This window comes from Anas acuta, chromosome 3, assembly GCF_963932015.1.
Source record: "Anas acuta chromosome 3, bAnaAcu1.1, whole genome shotgun sequence".
Lineage (NCBI taxonomy): Eukaryota > Metazoa > Chordata > Aves > Anseriformes > Anatidae > Anas > Anas acuta.
This window is the reverse complement of record NC_088981.1, coordinates 109,258,932-109,279,598: the sequence shown is the minus strand read 5'-3', so window position 1 is coordinate 109,279,598 and position 20,667 is coordinate 109,258,932. Positions and strand designations below refer to the sequence as shown.

General features: G+C 36.6%; 1 long non-coding RNA gene across 2 annotated transcripts; it reads right to left on the bottom strand.

Annotated features, from left to right (window-relative positions):
- Positions 1–1,560: 1,560 nt before the first annotated feature.
- LOC137854825 (uncharacterized) lies at positions 1,561–20,127 on the bottom strand. 2 transcript variants are annotated; one of them, XR_011095414.1, is made up of 5 exons: positions 19,895–20,127; positions 19,721–19,816; positions 12,168–12,323; positions 9,315–9,351; positions 1,561–5,326 (listed from the first exon to the last, which is right to left on the bottom strand). It is a non-coding gene; the product is annotated as an uncharacterized lncRNA (long non-coding RNA). The 2 variants fall into 2 exon arrangements; XR_011095413.1 differs by lacking the exon at positions 19,895–20,127 and having other exon boundaries at positions 19,721–19,888.
- Between the last annotated feature and the right edge of the window lie 540 nt (positions 20,128–20,667).

Below are 20,667 nucleotides of genomic sequence, written 5' to 3'. Positions count from 1 at the left end.
CTGGAGCTGGACCAGACTGGTCTTAGGGGTAACAAAGAGAATAAAAATAAAAATACTATACTAATACATACATAAAAGCCACCATATGTAGCAAATTTGGCTTCAAGATGGAGTTGTAGAATGATGAAGAACAAGGTGCATTAGCAAACATATAAAAGGGACACCAAGTAGATCCTGGCCACAGAGATAATGACCCAGTGGAGAATGGGAGAGTGAGCATAATTCCACAAAAGGGGGATAGAAACTGAGAAACATGTGTATAGCAATATTAGTTTTATTATTACTGGTGAGACTTTTTTAGGATAAAAGTGTTTTTTCTTTTTATATAACAATTAGATCTGGATTAACGCTGGTTGTTAATATTTCTTTAATACAATACAAAACATTCTTGGCTTTATTTATACAGAATGTTTCTTCTTTAACCCCACACAAGATTTTGAGCATAACAGACACCATGCAGAAACTTAGACACAGCTGAGATTTGTATAATTTTCCCACCCATAGCAAGATCTATTTGAAAATTCCACATGAGTTTTGTACTTGGTGAAATCAACACCAATGAATTTTTAAAAAAACATTTCCTGTACAGAAATGTTGCTTTCTCCCAAGGTGTTTTCGTTTATCTGTTTGTTTTTCCAGTAAAACATTTTGTTAAAATGTATAAATCAATGGACAGTGTATGCCTACATTATTTATGTTCTTTTATATGCAGCTTGGAATCACAGTTAAAACATGCTACAAACCAATTCCCTGGGTCACTGAGCCTGCAGTTGTTTTTATTCTGTGGTTATTATTTTGAAAGATAACTGTAAATTTTATATCATACGACATGGCTCTTTTCTTCCTCAGATACTCATAATAAGGAGTATTATCATTTATTAGTAGTCTGGTAACACCTGGAAGACCAAAGATGCATTATTACTGGTATTGTACAAGTATACAACAAAAACATACTCCCAAAAGACTATAATCTCAATTGAAGTAAAGAGACAATATTGTCTATCCAATACAAATGAGGTATGCACATGGGAGAAGTGAGGTGTTCACAAATATGGGAGTATGTATCACCAGTGCACATTAGTTGCTTAATCAGTCAAAGTATTTTGAAATTTCAGAAGTTAATTTTGAGGCAATAAATAAATATTTGAATTTTGATTTTCATGTCAAAAAGCTTTAAAGGGAATAGTAACATTTGAATATAGCACAAACCTAAAGAAAATCTTACTGTTTATTGTACTAACTTTCTGTCTTGTGCAGCTATGACAAATCAGCAATACTATATCAAGCTTTTTTTTTTTTTTTTTTTTTTTTTTTTTTTTAAGTTAGATGGGGGGCTTTTCTTCCCACTTTAGAAGCTGCTCTAGAACTCAATTCCTCTGGTAGCTTTATGCATGCATTACGATAATGCAATTCTGAAATATTTATTTTAGCTAATAGCTATTTCTTTAGGTGAACACATACTGTGCTGAAGAGTGTCATAAAGAAGAGACTAGAAATGGAATCAGAAAGAAGTATGCTAGGAATTATGCTCACTCTCCCATTCTCCACTGGGTCATTTTGAAAGCAAGCAAAGTAATTTTTTAGTGTAGATGGATATTTCTAAAATACATTGTCCTTAACCATGGATGAATTGTGAAGAGAATGTTTAAATATGTAGCTAAGCATGAATACATATCTCTACTGCTAATAGAGTAGCTTATTATTTTTCAACTTTTGATGAAATCATAACATTGAAAGTTTTGAAAGTTGGCTGGGCAAAATATTCCACTTTACCCAGTTTTCTTTTTGAATTATCTATCAAAATAAGTATTTTTATGATGTACTTTTTCTGTTCCAAGGTGTTTCTTTAAATGCTTTCCTCCCCCTTTTACCCTCCTTTCTCCCTGACTTCCTGAAACTGTAGAAATGGACGGCAATTTTAGCCAGTGGAGCATGGCAATCTATGAATAAAATCCAGTAACAATACTGATATAAATGGATGTATTTCTTGAGTTAGTGATTTGTTAGCTGCATTCTTTTTGTTGAGAGATGACCGTCTTTTGAGGTTGCAAACACTTTCCATTTCATTTTTCCTCTCTTCAATGGAAGTGGTAAACAATTTTTTTTTATTATTTTATTTTTGTTTTTCTTTTTCCCTTTGGTTTTTCAGCTTCTAAATGGGAGGAAAAATGAAAAGAAGAACAATGGAATTAATAATTACAAAAAAGACAATTATTAAAATAAAATATGAATACCTTATATGGTATTCATATTTTTATATGTAAAATTATAAAATATGAATATTTTACATCTTTTACATTCCCATTTTTGCCTCAGATGCCCTTTTAAAATATATTGTTCAAGTAGGCTATTTATCTACTGGATTTAAAAATAAAAATAGGAACTGGCTCAAGGTATAATTAATAATACAGTTATTTTAAATATTCATTCAGTACTCTAAATCTTTAAGCACTGACTGGAAGTCTTTGTTATGCTATACTTGTGTAGCAATCTAAATAAAACAAACAGTTTGTTTCTTTTTACTTTGTAGCAAATAAGGCATGCATCACATCAACACTTTAATAAATAGTACTCAGCTGGTACAGGAACACAGCCAAAATGCTAGAAAGGCCCATGATAGAGAGGGTTCTTCATGGTCAGGTTTACATGAAGTTTGGAAGTTTGAATTATCATATCTCAGATACTACATGTGACTAAATAATAAACTTAATTCCACCTTCATGCCTACCAATATTTTTCTTATTGCCAGCACTAAATATACAATGAAATTATTAATGACAGAAGGATTATTTTCTCTTGTTGGCTTGTTTGTGGCTTCTGTTCTAGAAGTGAAAGATGCTTATGAGAAATACTTGGAAAAACAAATCAAGTTTGTATATTCTAGCACCATGCTTTGACCTGCAATAATCCTGGACTATCACAATATATATTGCGTTCCAAATGGAAAACATACCAGACAAACATCCTCTGTGTGACTGAAATGAGTCACAGGCTACTTACAGCTGGGTAGCTGGATGCTGCCAATTTATTTTTTTATTTTTTTAGGATAATTAGATTCTACTTAGATACTGGAAACATCACAATTTTTTAACCCAGCTTTTGTGTATAAATTATAGATTTTCCAAAATATCAGCATTTTCTATTTTGGGTTTGAATGGACAACCTGTGTTTAGCTCAGTGGGCAGGCCTTGTGCTGTAAAGAGCCAAAACATGTTTAGTTCATATTTTATATGTCTTTCAGGAAGAAACCATTACCATAAGGCCTCTAAGGAGCTTTAATATTTCTGAATGGCCCCAGACATCAGAGCCCAATGAGGATCACTTCCTTTGTAATTTCTGAAAAAGTTTCTTTGTTTCAGAGTGACTCTGAAATGAACAAGGTGAACTTTATGAATGGTCCCTGAGACCCCGTGGGTTGAAGGTCCATGAAAGACAGCCTTTACATGGAACTGCCACTTTGCTCAACTGAGTATTGCAGAAAGAAACTTCCTGTCAAGTGACTGCAGGACCCAAGAAAATCTGAATTGTGATATATTTGGTTGGTTCCTTTTTTAATGTGTTGTAGCTGAAACTAGTAAACTACTCATGAAAAAGGGATGTCTTCATGGCCAGGGGAGAGTTGCATCCTGCAAGGGCCATTTATGCAATCTGGAGGACATTAAATTACAAAATGAAAGATTTGCTCTGCACAACTTTATCTTCCATTAAGTCCCACAGCCTCTGTTCCATTGTTTTAGGCTTCACTTGTTTCACTAAATCCTTGTCCTTCCACTGTACAGAGGCTGAGCAGGTTCCTACTCCCATGTCAGCTCAGTCAGCTGAGTCCTGCTACTTTCCGATGTCATTGCAGAACTCACCCTGCCATTTGCAGTGCATCCTGTGACCAGGTGTGACTGTGGACTGGAAGAAGCAAAGATACCACAGCTGATAGTCCATGCATCCTGCTAAGCAGCTTAAGTAGACTACTCACCTTGAAAGCTGATGTCTCGCAGTCATGATTACACATACACAGATTTAAATATATATATATATATATATATGCAAAGAAAAACAACAGGGCACTCCTGCCTTAAAAGCAAACCTAAAGACCCCATTTAAAACACATTTTCCGTTCTGTGACTTTGTGGGATGTAAATTATTCAGTTCCATTCAACAGGAGAAGCCACATGCTGGCTACTTCTTTTCTTTGCTTCTTTTAAATATGCTAAAATCAGACAGATTTTTTAGTGTAAACAAACGTATTCCCCTTGCTATTTTGCCCTCTCAAGAACCCTGATGATGAGAATGGAGGCAATCCAAGACCAACTAGCATCCTGGGCAGACTTGCAATCTGCTTCCAAAATCCTGACTATTGCTGTAAGCAGTTGAGACGACGTTTCATGTGTCTTGAGTCCTTTACAGCTCCTGCCTACAGAAGTGCAGTTTGACTCAGAAATAGCCCCTTGAGTATGGAAAGAAATGAGTTCATCTTCACATCTTATGCTTTAACCTTTGTTTTGGGGCTCAGAGCAATTTATCTGCTGTAGATTACGTGGCTGGGTATCTCTGGGATCCCTTCCCAATTTAAAAAGGCCAAGGGAGCAGCATATAAAAAATGAACTCTTCCTGTCATCTTCTTCTAGACATTTCTCAGTCACATGTTCTTCCATCTTCCTCTCTGATATAGAATAACAGAAAAACACAGTTCAGTAGTCTGTGAACGTCCACGCCATCAGCTGGAAATTTTCTGTTTCCTACAATGAAGAATTTATGGATGGTATTGCCTGTCTACCAGATCCATAAGAAAGTGCTGTACAAATACATTCCCTTCCACATCCATACTATGATTTTATTATAGTTCCTCTTTACTCGGTTTCTGATTCCCCCATATGAGACACCAGCATTGCCTTTTATCCTAACTGATCATATCATCCGTACCCAGTAACTGGCATTGTGAGAGTCAAACACTTTGGTGAAAAAATATCATTCTGGCGGTGGAAGCCCTTAAGCTGCAGATCATCACATGTGGGATGCCAGTCGTGCAATGCCACACATATACGTGTGCTTGTGTGTAAATCATATTTTATTTTCAGTATTCAGTTTTGATCACTCCCTATACCTGACTGGTTTAACTCAGTAAAAGAGTTTTTATTCATTTTTAGACAAGTATGTCAAAATACTGAATTACTGCTTTTCTATTTGTGTTTTTGACTTATGTACTGTTGATTTCTATTTGTCCTTGTGAAAGGGACAAAGTAGTGTCTTCTATGAGAAAAGCATCTTGGTAGGGTTTCAGCACTGAAAACTTCTTCAAAGATGAGTCACAGTTCTGTAGGTTTCTATTGGCCTTTGGGAAAAAGAAGAAGAAAAAAAAAAATGAAGAAAAGAAATGTCATTATACTCTACATCACTTAGACAAGAGAAAAGCAGAGCTATTTTTTTCTTTCTTTGTTTCTTTCTTCCCCCAACCTCCCTCTATTTCTCCAGCAGCTCCTGTGTATAAATTATACATTTTCTTAAATATCTGCATTTTCTATTTTAGGTTTGCACTGATAACCTGTGTTTTTGCACAGTAGGCAAACCTCATGCTGTCACAAGCCATGGTGATACAGCCTCACATTTCACTTCCCTTCATCCCAAGGAGCCCTTTGCTATTATGTCATTAGAGATAATGCGAAGCTTTGAATTGAAACACCATAGACACCAGTGATGCATGACAACCTTTCTAGCCAATGAAATGCCACTGTACAATGGGAGCTGCTCAGTCACACCAGCCCTTGTTAAGAGGAGATAATCATTTCTGTAGAGCACAGTGTCAAGCTATGACAACTTCCCCAGCTGAGGAGCTGAAGGGGCTTTGTGATTTTCCTCTAGGAAGATAGAAACACACCTGTCAAGACTGCAAAAATTACATGTATGCACTAAATACTCTTTGAAACAGTTCTTGATGCTCTGCAATCCACAAAACACTTTAGATAGGGAGGAGGATTGGATGTGTTTTCTGATTTGCTTGTACTTTGGAGAGCTCATAGGCAAAAGACTTTATCTTCGTAGAGCTCAGAGTAACTAAACAGTGATTGGGGCTGGATGTGAAGATACGTGGTTCACTAAGTCTTACAGCAAATGATAACCATTAAAATCTTTTAAATCTTTTACGAAAGATAGAGAAGACAAGCAGACAAAGTATTTGTTATGTAAAGTATCCAAGGAGGCTTTAATTTTAACAGCATCCTTTATTCCCCTTTCTTTTAGCTGCAGAACATTTTTATGAGGAAAATTCCCCAGTTGATAGTGTCTTTTTATGCAGTATTAAGATGATATTAACTCCCCCTTTGGGAGAGAAAAAGAAAATAAAAAGTAGCTGGAGCTTCTATCTTGTCTTTTTTTTTTTTTTTTTTTGGAATCTGGGCCTGTTCCCTCAGAAAATAAAACAGGGCAGGCACATACACAAAGGGAGCAGGGACAATAGCCAAAAGGGGGAGAAAAAAAAAAAAAAAAAAAGCTTGTGTTTGCACTGCTGACTCTGATTTGTAACCTTGCTGCTGGAGAAAGACATACACAGTACATAGTCTTATCAGCCACTCCAAGACCTGGCAAGCTTGAACCAATGTCAAGCTGTTTAAGACATTACTGTTAGCTGCCTTTCTAGTCACAGGGAGAGAGAGAGAGAGGGAGAGACTTGCCAAGCTAAGCCAGATTCTATTTAATCAGAGAATGTTGGAGGGAGGAGGGAGAAAGATGAGGAAGAACAAGGCTGAGAGTTACACCAAGGGAACAAGACTCTTCTTGTAACCAACACTCAGGATCAGTCAGGGCTGATGGAGAACAAGCTGTTGTTGTGTTCTTTCTGTGTCTCTCTTGTCTACTCAGCCCATCTCTTCTCCTCTGATCTCTCAGGATAAGAATCACCAAAATATAAAAGTGTCATTGCAAATTCTGAGTTCCTGAAATATGGTGGTCCTGGCAGCCAAAATGAAAAATGATATTCGTTTGTTTCGTTGTCCTCCAAGCAGTCCTGTCAAACTATAGCCAAGGATATTATGCCATACACCATACATTTTCATCTTTTTATTCATCTGTTAAAGTTGATTTCTGACATGCTGCTGTTGTTTCATTGCTTTCTTATCTTTGTTATTCTTATTTACTAGAAAATCAGTATCATCTTCCAAGGTATCAGAAGGCCTCATTTTTTTTTTTTTTTTTGACTGATTTCATTATTTACATGGGAGTTTTATTTATTTTTGAAAGCAATGATTTATAAAAAGGCATGTTGGTCTTTTGCTGCCTTAAATGATGCAGATCATAGATTTCTGTGTTGCAGCTTGAGTGAGAGATCATTTCCAACGTTTTGTCCATGCAGGTCTGTTAAATTATATCTAAGATCAACTTCCCATTCCAGCCACACCACACTGTACTCATGCATCCTCTGGAGTACACTAGCAGTGCAATGGGGAGAAATTGCCAAAGCATTTCACACTTCTTTCACTTACAAAAAGCTGTCAAGAAAAATCTGATAATTGTATTTGATCCACACCTATAAGAACTGTGCCAGCTCTGCCAGGACCTCTCTACAAGCAGATGGGTTGACTCATATGCTTATTCAAGCACATCCTCAGCACATTGAGCATGCTGGTCCTAGTAGTAATGAAGGGGCAGAACATCCTTGGATGGCAGCTGAGCCATCTCAGTCCAGAGGCAGATTGTTATGTGTTATTTGAGAACAGGAATGTTATGTGTTATGTGTTATTTGAGAACAGCACCAGCAAAGTATTTCTATATGTTACAGCAAGACCATTTTTTTGATTTATTGCCCCTATCTTTATTATTACCACCTCTTATTTTCCTGTTTTCACAATAATCCATTTGAGACCTGTCTGTAAGAATCTAAGATATGGAAGTTATATCTGGCTCCAGAAAGCCAAGGTAAAGAAAAACATTGGCAGTATGTTTTATATTGGCCTTGAGAATGACCAAGTGAGTGGGGTAGATGTCTGCTTCACCTTATGCTGGGTACCTGTCTTAGCTTTGTCTATGGCATGACTTAACATGCTGACAGGGAGATCAAGAGGTGGGGAGAGGGCAACAGGAGTCACAAGAGGGTCTCTCTCTCTTGATTTATAGCATCCTGCAGCAGAGCTGTGGGGAGGATATGGCCAAATTTAATTTGCATACCTGGAGAATGTATTTCTGTGAAAGAAAAACTTTGTGGACAGCATCAAAATCCTTGGGGCTTTAAACTCTATTCTCTACAGTGCTAATGAAATCCACAGCATAAAATTTAAAATAATAATAAACAAAAAGAATCAGTTTTACACTAAATCAAGAGAGAAAGACAGCAATGTATTTATCTCAGCTGATGAGTTCCAGACAACTTAATGTGTGGGATTTATGCACCCTTCTTTGTCCAGTGTGCCACTCTTCGTCTACTGACTTCAAAGATAGCCTTAGGCAGCTCAGACACCTTGTTGGGAACTACATGTCTGATTTCTAGGGCAGCTGGAAAGCTAAAGCAGATCTCATTCTTCTCAGCAGATCTCCAAAGAACCATCAACTGGTCTTCAACTTTCTCAGGGACATTATGACCTTTACTTAGTCAATATTTTATGTGGAAGTGCAATCCCACTATATTCAAAAACAAACCTGTCAGAAGATTCAGATGGCTATAGTTTTCTTCCTTTGCCTCTAATACAACAAAAAGCACATTCTATTTCAGCTATTATGTTTAAAAAATACATTTCCACCTTTATGCCAACCTGTGAATAGTTGTTTAAGTTTTCCAGTCAAGTGCTTCAGGTATAGAATCTTTATCCTAGCTTTTATAGATTTAGACTTAGAGCAATAGTATTATATTTAATCACTTTGTAGTGTGCTATCTCATTTAGGTATTTCTGACAAGTAAGACACTTAATATCTCTGCCTCTCTTGTTGTTCCTTCCTTGTTCAAAAGAGAGCAATCATGATTCAAAATGAGACTCTAGTCACATAAAAGTAGCCTGTTTTTCTTAGGACATTTAGGAGTTGTTTTCTCTCTTCTGTAGACCTCCTTGAAAATATAACAAAAGAAATGAAGTGAAACCAAGAAAGCACTTCCAGGAGTGGGTCTGATGATGTAGTAACTTATATTTGAATATTTCCAGCTACTGAAAATAATTTCATGTTGCTACAAATGACTGGTATAAAAGTGGACATTGCTGGAATTTACCCCAGTATATATTTTAGAGTGCAGGGAGTCTGTAAAAGTCCATGGGTCAAACACACTTTTATATCTTTAAGGATTTTAAAATAAAATAAGATTTAAATCACATAGTAACTTTTTAAAATAATTTCTAATTTACCTTGGTTGTCAGTCTAAGAATCAGTTGTAGATGGAACCTGTAGATAGAAAGGAGTCATACAATCATAAAAAACAGTCACATAAGAAAGAGACAGGCAGCAAAGGGAAAAAAAGACCTGTGTGAAACCCCCTGAAGATATAAACTATGACTATTCCTCTCTCATTTCTGTCTTAAGGCATGGAGGTTTTGGTTGGCTTCATCCTGTCATCCTAATTCTAAACTGATAAAAAATCATCCTTCAGTAGGTGCTTTCAGTTTCTACATTTTCTTTCCAGATCTAGAAACCATGTGTTATGTAAAAGAGCAAAGCAAAATCAAATTAGCAATATGACTTGTTCCACTGCATATTTCAATATTTACCTTTTTGTCCTTTAGTTGTCTACCCTGCTTGACTAAATTTGGGGATTTTGTTCAGGAAAGGATCATACAATCAGGCTCCTGACTTATTTAGAGTCATTCAAAAAGCTTTCTTAACAAATGTTCAGCTGTTGGGACTTTAACATGCTTTAAGAACCTCCCTTTAATCTGTGCAAGTTTGCTGAACTGAAATTACTGGCTGGGGGCCATGATCCAAGTTCTGTTAGAGTCAATGGAAGTCAGTCCAATTATTTCAATGGAGCTGGATCTGTTCCATAAGGTGGTGACCGCTTGAAGTTGGTTTGCAAAAGCTGAATTTCTTCTTTTTCAGAGCAGAGTCACTAATGAGGAACAGGCTGTAATGTGGCTGAGGGAGTATATACTTTATGCATACAGCATCTAATTAAACACATCATTCTATACTGTCATAAAGCATTTCCCACACTAAGTGTTGTTCACATTACTCATAGGAGATTTAGATTTTCAAAATCCCCCACAAAAATGTCCCAGCTGTTCTATATACTATATCTTATAGCACTTGCCACTGTGTGTAGGAAGGATAATTAACCTAAAGAACATTATATTACACTGCCAAATGCTAAATGTTAGGATTATAAATTTCTTAATATAAACAACATATTTAGAAACAGTAGAGGAGTCAGAAATGGAATATTCTTTGAAAAAGTATTTCACTAAGGGACTGGATAGCCCTGGCAATTGTTACAAGGTACCTTAAAGTCATCTTTTCAAATTCTGTAGTCTAACAAATCAGTAGTATCCAGCTGTGATGGGAGGTACTTGAGGACTTAATGCGGTAGATCTGACTACACACAGAAGTAGTTCTGTCTTTTCTTAGTCACACACTATTATTCATAAAGAGACTAATTCCTTTGTGAATTCTATGTTCTTGAAATGCTTGAAATATAGAATTTCTATCCAGTGAGACATTTTTTAAAAAATGTATCCCACATAATAATGAAAAAAAATGAATACTATGTAGTTTCCTGTATGTTTTCTTTTTTTTTTTTTTAATTATTATTATTATTATTTTAACCAGTCTTCATTGGTTTTGTTCACTAAAATCAACTTTGAACTTACACTTTTCAGGTATTCCCAGTCTCTCTCTTGTTTCAGAAATGTTAACTTGTCCTTCATAGTTGTAAGAGCTTTTGGCAAGTTAGAGTTTAATATTTCAGAGTCAGGAAACACTCCAACTACAGGAAACCCACACTTCAAATAGAGGCACTTCGGACTCCAGAGATTGCTACTGCAGAATCAGGAAAGTAACTCAGGAACATCTGCTTGAGTAAATACATCTGAGACTTAAAGGCTCCTGACTCTGCAGAAGGCTGAAGGGAAGCTCTGGATTGCTTGAGTCCACTGTTGTCAGTTTGGTGACCCTCTCCTCAGAAGTGGATTCTGAAATCCAGTGTTCAAAAGGAGCTAAACTGAACATTTTTGACTTTGGAAAATGAGTTCTCTGAGAATGAAATAAACTAGAAATTCTTTTCAATGAGAAAATGAACAGCCGACCCTAATATGTTTATCCTTTCCTATTTGTGGTCCTTGCTATTTTTATATGACTTAAGAAACTTGATTCCAGGTAGTACTATCAGAATAGAGTCTAAAGTAATTCTGTGGCCAACAAAAACGGCCTTTGCGCTTGGGCAGACCTTGCCTTATTTTCCAATAAAAATCCTAATCTAAATTTAATGTTGTAAGGATAGCTTTTCTGAAGAGACATTTCATTCTGTTTGAGCAATTCTGTTTGTCCAGTACCACATAATGCTTTACCTAGAGGGCAAAGAACTCAGGAAAGAAGAACACTAAGAAGGAATGAGGGTGAGAACAAAAGAAAGATAAACATGGAAGAAGAAGCAAGGTTCTGAAATAATTGGATATACATTTTAACAATCTGACCACTACTGTAGGGACATCCACAAAGAAGACATTTCAAACTTATTTTGGAATTTTTTGATGGAAGATTAGTATTCTTTCCCAAGTTATATCCTTAATTACATCCTCTGCCTCCTGACTTTGAAGCCTTAAAGCTGAAAAAAAACAAAACACACCCTCTATGATGGGGACTGACTATGTTCCACTGCACTTGCCGTACATTTTGCCAATGGCTCTTACAGGACTAGCTCTGGACTTGTGATTGGTTGCTCTACAACCTCTCATTCCTATATTTCTACACAATTTTCAAGAAACAATCTAAAGCCACAAGTCATCACAATTCTCCTTCAACAGCAACACAGCACAGAAAGCAATAAGCCTGTCTGAGCAGTGATCACTTTAAGAGGAGGCAGTCAAAGGTTTTGTTTTACTTTTTTATTTTTTGCATTTCTTTCTTTATTTCCTTGTTTTATTAAAATTCTCGCTGCAGTCAGGATTTTGAGAATGAGAATCCTCACTACTGGCAACACACACAATTATTACTGTGATTTATTTTTTTTTTTCCCAGGGAAAAATGCAGGTGCATTGTTTTGTACTTACTCATCTGAAGAAGAAGCTTTTCTCAGCATCATGGCAATTATTTAAGAGCTGAAAATTACTAAGTAGTTCATCTCATTTTTCCAACTGTCAGTTTTCTTCACTGCCTTTCTGTCCTTGCAGAAAGTGAAAGCATCCAATGTGGTTTCCTGTTCTATCCTTAAAATAAGTGTAGAAGAAACAGGTTAAAAAACTGTCCACACTCTAAGCTTGAAAAATATTTTAAGTTGTTGACACAAACTTATCACATAAGTTTTTGTTACAAAATTTTCATATGAAAGATGCCCTAAAACATATTTCACGATGACACTACTGAAAGCAAATAACTTCAAGTTATTATTAAGTCATTTACTAAAGTTTTTAAAAGGTGTTCCTGAAAATAGATGTTTTAATTGAAGAGCCAGTAGAGCAGCATATGTATGCCATAATGAAAAGACAGGGTTTTCCAGTTTTATTACTTGCAAAATATTGACAGCTAAAACTGTACATTAATAATGGATTTTAAAATATAATGCAAAAAAAAAAAATCAAATAATGAACTTTAATTCTTTCATTTAAATGTTAGCTGAATATTCATGAAAAGGCTCTTTAATTTTGAATAATGCATTCTGAGTAAATTTTAACTGTTGAAAGCTAAGCAATTTCTACACAGTGATAAAAATGTGTAGTTCAACCTACAGTGCTGTATTGCAAAGGTTTCCATTGGCAAACCTTCTTGCCTAGGCTATCTTCACTTCTCACTGATAATACTGCATCTAACATTTATAATGAAGCAAAAACTAACTTGAAAAGCTATATATATACACAACAGGATCAGTAAGGAAAGACTTAATTTTGATTCAGGAAAGTGCTTAATTCTTCTGGGGAATCTGAGGATGACAAATATGCATAAGTGTAGAAACACCCACATATTTGATGCCTCCAAGCATCTTCTGGTGATGCTATTTAAATGGTACTCCTGCCTGACAAAGAAACAGAAAACATTTGTATAGCTACATAGAAGAATTTTGTTATTCTATAACTAATGATTGATATCTTCAAAATATCCATCTTGTTTACGAAAATGGTATTTCAGGGCATATTCAATTATTCTTTTTTAGTAGTAAATCCTTCGACTGGCTGCATGAAAATAGCCAACTGGATCACACATTTCTGATCCTGCTAATGATCAAAATGGTTGTCTCTGGAAAGCACACAGGAGCTTGCTCACAGATTTACATTTCATTCTCATGGTCTACAAGAAGACCTGGACGCCCACAATGTATAGCACAGACATAACCAAGAAGCAGCACGCAGCTCCTCACGTGTTATATTGTCCTCTGAGGAAGTAAATAGGCAAGAGATTTTGAAAGGCATGTTGTGAAAATACATCTTCCATAAAATTTTGATGGCACTTTGAGCCCATAACTGTAGTACTGAATTTTGGGAAATAATCCACTATAAAATATGACAATGGGATTTTTTATTATTATTATTTTCAAGATTAAAAAATATAAAAATAAAAGGACTTAATTCCTAAGTAGCTCTTAAACTTCCCTCTTGTAAGTGAAACCTGGATTTTTTTTGTGGGCCTGTAGTGTTTTTACCCTGCTGGGCAGGCAAATTCCACCACAACCACTCTCTCACACCCCCTCCTCAAAAGAGAGGGGAAAAAATAAATATGCTAGAAAAAAAAAAAAAAAAAAAAAAAAAAAAAAAAACAGGTTGAAATAAGGGTAATTTATTAAAGGGAAAAGGAGGAGGGTTAAAATAAAAATGGAAAAAAAAAAAATTCTCTACTTTCCATCAATGAATGATGTTTGGCCACATCCCAGGAAGCAGGACCTCAATATGCCTAGCAGTTGTTTAGAAGGATAAACATCATAACAAGAGCCCTCCCTCTCCTTACTCTTTCCCACCTTTTATTGCTGAGTGTGACACCATATGGCATGGAATATCCCTTTGGTTGGTTTAGAGCTGCTGCCCTGGTGACATCCCTTCTTGCCCACCCCCAGCTGACTAGCTTTGGGGATTTAGAGGGAGTCCTGGTGCTGTGCCAGCACTGCTCAGCAATAGGCAAAACACTGGTGTGACACCAGTGCTGGTCTAGTGGAACACTAGAACTGTATGGGCACAGAAATTTAGATCCCAACCAGACCCAGTACAGGGCCTAAGTTACCAACATAATGAACTAAAAGCAAAGAGAGTGGGTATTAATACATTTCGGTCCTGATAGTGACCCATTTATGAAAGAGTTATCTCAGAGAAAGAGTTCTCTATTATCTACGTAAGTTGTGAGATCCCTTTGCATTTCACTTCCTCTGTATATCAAAATTTCTGTCCATCATAGGCAGACTTAATAAGAACAAAGTTATGTATCTACTTAAATGTTTAGCGAGACTAAGGGCCTCTGCACTCCCTCTTTAACCTGAAAGTAATAGAAACACTTAGAAAAAGAAAAGCTGGAATCAACAGGGTTCTTTGCTTTCACACTGTATAAATTTATGCTGGAACATGGGCACTGACATTTCATTCTTTGCTGTTGTCACACAATGCTGCATAGCAGATCAAATGTAGCAATTAAAAATGTTTTGAAACTGCAACTCCTACTCCATAAATTACCTCAGCCTTTTGTTATAGAACAACCAAGTCAACTTCCTGTTTGTGCTTAAACTATTCACAGCTTCAGCTGATGTCCTGCAGTGTCTTTTCCAAAGGTCACACCACAGTTTTCGATTCACACATTTGATTAAAAATATAAGAATCACAGTGTCCTGGGAAATGATCTGCAGTAAAAATAGATCAAGCTACCTGCTGTTTCCAGGATAAACCAGGTTACTGCCTCTTTTCCCCATTCAGTTAGCATTGCAAATAGACGAGGAAATATGCATATCTGCAGAAATCATGCTGCTAAACTGGGGAATTATATAATTTGAAGTATTTGCTTTATGACTTTAAAAAAAAAAAAAAAAAGGCTTCTGTAACTATTAGCAAAAAAAAAAAAAAATACAGGTTAAAATATGGTCAAGGAAAAACAAGGGACAGAAAACTAAGAATACTTAAGATTTTATAAGGGCTAAGCTCTCATTCTTCTTTAACTGCTGCAACATACCTTTGCACAATTGCTTTCAGAGCATATTGTCATAACTTTCCTTACACTGATTAGCATCCTCCCTGAAGTCCCATTTGCATTTAATGAAGCTGCTATGGAAGAGACTCTTCAGAGAGAGCCTATATGTCGTCCTTTCTTTCTTTCAAGATCATGTCCCTGAATATATGTGGTAGGATAATTAAATGCCTGCTCCTATTATCAATAATCCTGATAGTTTTGTGTCCAGCATCCAGAAACTTTGAAACAATACCTGCAGCATATGCTACAAAATCCCTGTCCAAAATGAATGAAATACAGGAAGCAATGCAGCAGTGAAATACATCTCTGTCAAATTACAAATTCCTTTGAGTTATACAATTATCTCCATTTTTTAATTCAGCAACTTCATTTTATGTCATGAGCTCAATTTATCTAATCTCATCTAATCTAATGCAAGTTTATGATATTGTCCGGGAAAAATATTCGTGCTGAACCAGATGACAGTAATTAAAATTTCATCCCTTTGCTGTATTTTCAGCTTTTCTGCTACATTGTCCAAGGAGAGATTAGTGCAGAATCTCTTAAATAGGAGATAACCAAATTCTAGAGAGAGCATGGGATCGGAGGGTTCATTTTAAAAGTCCAAATGCTGAACTGGGAAATCTTCCCTGGAGCCCCTGCTTCACAAAGGGAGACTTGGATAGATTCAGAACCGTAAAATTCTGACTAGACTTTACCCAGACCCAGTAGTTACACAAAGAAAAACAGGGAATGTGGTGTTGAGACAATGTATAACAGACTGGTGAGCATTTTGAGTGGGAATGGGCCAAGTTTTAAGAGCAGACCTAACACATGTTCTCTCAAATGTAAATTGGATTAAAAACTGTTCAATTTTACTTATTCTACTGTGAAATGACATCCTGCTTTATTAGCACTGCAGGTCCTGACTAAAATTTAGTAGGATTTTTATCTTAAGAGTGACTCTATGGTGACCTTTGTATTTATTTCATGATTTTTGTCATAGCTTTAGCTAAATTAAACTGAATTTTCATGCACGTAGAGCATCATGTTTTTCTTTTAAGCACAAAGGAAAGCTGTCAGAAGAGACTGAAATAACTCTTTGTGAGCCCTCATTGTATCTATATGCTTGGCCCATTGGAAAATAATGTAGATAGATGTCCAGATAAGCAACTAGTTGCTTTAATCTAGTCAGCCCCACATTCATAATGACATATTCCTGGCCAATTTCTGCTTCCAGTGACATCTGATCCCCTATTTACAGGTAGCAGTCCTGCTATGAGATGTGCCAGCATGGAGCTCCACTAATTTGCTGTCACCTGGTCTCCTTGTAGCAGGATTGGAGCTGAAACCCACAGTTTCATAACAAATGTTATTAAACTGATAGACTAGATGATAATCATTTACATGGCTATTCAGTGAAGCAAACGTAGTGACTGAATTAAATGTCTCCAATACCATGCAGAACATTGGCAAAATATGCACTGTCCCTTTCAAGATCTTTGCCTTAGAAGAAAAATAACTCCAGATATTGATATTCTTGTTTAAATAACCTTTCTTATACATGGTTCTTCTAAAAATAAACAAACAAATAAACATTTAGATTTGTTTATCAAATAAGTATGTATTACCCTGGTCAACATAAAATTTCAAATTGCAATATTGGAAAAAGAAGCCTTGCAAGTTCCCACTTTTACTCTGTCACAACTTAAAAACAACCACAGCAATCTTTTTTTGCCACTATATTTTCTGAAACTATACTGTATAACATCACTACATCGTTTTGATAGCTCACAATTGCAAGTCTGCTTTCCTGATCCAATTTCCACTTGATATTTCCGCAATAGATCATATCACAAAAGCGTAGCAGTCAGAACAAAAATTTAGCATAATTCCCATATTTAGGGCTCTGTCAACAGATGTTGAAAATACAAAGAAACTATTTTTAAAATAAAAGTCATGTTAAATGGACATTTGCCTATCAAGTCTGAAAGTATGGCTGGCTACCTGGGTTGCCAGCAATTGCATACATTATTGTCCTTGAACCGTAGCTGTAAATGCACTAGCATACAGTGATGCTGCCCAGAGAAATAAATCAGTTTGAAAGTAACCTACTTCTTTCTTTCAAATTACCGTTAATAACATTTTGCTTTTGCAAGATTAATGTACTTTAGCAAAGATACAATGAAAACAATTGTCTTGCCTGTGTTCCAGCTTTCAGTCATGTTGCTGCTTTTTCCTGCATTACTTATGTATCTATTTCTAAGAAAATTTAGAGTGAGGATGTACAGTACAGAAGATTCAACAGATACAGATGAAACAGCAGTAGCAAAGTAGCTTTCCTAATACATTTCTTCTAAGACAAAGTCATTCTTTTATTAAGAAAATTTCCCTTTCTTCTCACTGAAAACTAAAGCTAATGGGATTTTTTTTTTTTTTCCACTGAGACAGAACATAAAAATGCCAAATAGTATAAAGAATGTCATCCCAAAACTTCATGGATTCAGTGGTTCTTTGATGAATAGCAGGTGTTTTCTTCCGACAGCTCTGGTTTCCGGTGGTTCAGTCCTAGGGCACACTGGCTTGTTATGGAACAACCAGATCTCTGCCACTGGGGAAGTACCTTTAATGAAATAAATCTCCACGTGTGTCAGCACCTTCACTCTTAGAAGGAATCACAGAAATGTATTCTTGACCAGTTTTCTGCCTTAATGCCACTATAATCTTTATAAGCATTTTTCCATCTTTTTTCAACTCTGCCTGCTCACCTTCTTGAAGAGCAAAATCCTATTTAAATGAACACACCACTGCCTCAGGTCTAGGTCAGCATATCCAGCAGTGAGGTGTTATATGTGTCTTCACACAACTCTGCTGGCTCTAAAGCGTGTAGCCCTAAAGCTGGAGTTGAGAGAATCTTAAAGGTTTTCAGCTCTATTGAAGCATTGCAAGACTTCCAGACTGCTTTCTGTGAAGCCAAGGCTTGAGGGCAATGTTCCTGGGACAAGCTTGCATGACAGGATTCAGCTGAGCAACCACAAAGCAAGGATTGACTTCAAGGGTAGGACACCTAAATGAACATGCCTACAGGTGCATTTGGGGTCTCACCTCCCATTGTGGTTTGTGGAGAACTAAACTGATTTCAACCCACCAGCCACTGGGGACACAGGTCAGTTGCGTAAAAAATGGCACCAGGTACTATTAGAGATGTCCCATGGAGTCTGAGACATCCTTATACAGCTGACAGAAACAACACAAGATCTGAAAATGCAGGTGAGGTGGAATGTACCAGCTCATACTGCAGCATCTGAACCATACCTACTTCAGAGTGAGCTGAGCTTGCCACCGAGCTCCAGTGAGTGTAATAACTAGACTTCTATTGACTGTAACAGGAGGATTGTCCCCCTGCAGGCTTGTATTCACCTACTCGTAGACACCTATGTTTTGGTGTTCCAGTGCCGAACTGCACATCCACATATAAAACCCTAAACTTGTGAGCTGAACACCATCCCTATATGTAAAATTATCACCTGAAGCTCCCTTTTAGGTGAGTCAGGAGAAAGATGCATCTCTAAAGTGCAATTCCTCCTGTCTTAGTGTGATAATTCAGTGTTTAGTTGGGCCTACTTATATCCATTGGCATGTTGGGATCTTTGGGTAAATTCAGGGGTAGAGTATTTGCATGGGGGACGTATTAAAGAAGGGATTCCATTCTGGAAAAATGCCTTGTGGATTCCTTATTTCCAGCTGTTGGCCTGGAAGCGTAATGACCTTCTGTGCTCTGTGCCTAGTCTAGAAGCCACATGTGAACATTACTTGAATAACTTGAATACATTAGGGCACCCCCCTGAACACAGAAATCTATGTTTAGTTAAATGAATCTATTCTATAAAGTTAGTTTAAATTAATACTGTTCTCAGTACCCACAGCTGGGGAGAATATACTAGCTTACCTAATCTATACCTCAAATTATAAAGGAAGAACAGAACTGTCTCACTTTTTCCCCACCAAATGCCGTTTTTCTTTTTCTGAATAGGACACTCTCTGCCCATTATCTTAAATAGAGCAGACGGTGCTTCCATTCTCTAGGTGAGTAAATGGCTTTTTGTTGTACTAGGTGCCATCTCTTTTGCATTTAATTAATATATCATTTTTTCCAATGAGATGGAAATGTATGCACCCCTATATCTAGTAGCCATTAAGCATTGCCAATTGAGGAATGAATCTTTCAATGAACCCTAAAATTATATCTTGGTCTATACATTAAAAACATATATGACAAATATCTGAACAATCTAGCTGTTTAATGGACTTTATGTTTCTAGTTCTTGACTGAGACTAGACACAATATCTTATTCTAGAATGACAGCCCATTTGGGATAATTTCTAACCTCTTCAGAAACTATAGCATATGATGACAATGGAAATAATTCTGACATACGAGACTCACACATACAGGGGAAATGCGTACCTTTCAGCTTGCCCTGAAGGATAAAGCAGGGCTAAGCTTTTTGTCTTCCTGTGTTGACAAGTTTGCTCATTGTCCACTCACGGTCACAGACTCATCCTGAGAGTTTCAAAACAAAGTTAGAATGCAAGCTTGCAAGAGCTCTGTGTTTACAACATAGTACAGACCTAGACTTACTCTCTTATCTCAACATTTCATTAATAAAATACACATAAAAATGCTTCCTTGTCTGCCTTTCTTCATTTAGATTTATCACTAACTCTTTTACTAATGCATATCTGGAATCCTGACCTCATTCACACCCTGAGGATTGCAGTTGTATTTGCAACCATATCACTAGTCATGAATTTGTTAACCTTAAGGGCAATCAGAGAGATACTAGAGAGACAATGCAGACAGCTAGTGCTGAGTGGGAGTACTGTGCCTAAAGCACCCAAATACAGAACAGCTGTGTTTTTCAGCAAATCGCCAGAATTCACCTGAGATATTCAATGACTCATAAATTTCATTTACGTCTCTGGACTGTTGGCATCACAACCATTTTAGCATATTCCCTACACACATAGATTTTCCTCCCTTGAAACTCTTCAGTTAACCAGATTATTTCAAAGCTCTTGCTGCTGTCAGTTCAAATGCTGATCTTTTGTTTGCCTTCAGAACCTCATTGGCTTCCATGCCTACACATCTTGTCACTTCTTCCTGTCAACAAGAGCACCACTGTAGCTGCAGAAGGGCAGCAGATAGTAAAAGCTCTAAGGCTAAGTGGGTAAGTGAGAATGAACAGGAAAGGACATTTAACTCAGCTTGACGTTGTAGGTGACATTTCTAATTTCCAAAAGCCTTTCAGCCCTTGCAAAATGCAGAATGACAAAGTTTCTAGGAAAGACTGGTAGACCCATCTGCCTTGCTATAAATGTTAACAAATTACATCTGTGATGAAGGTCAGAGAA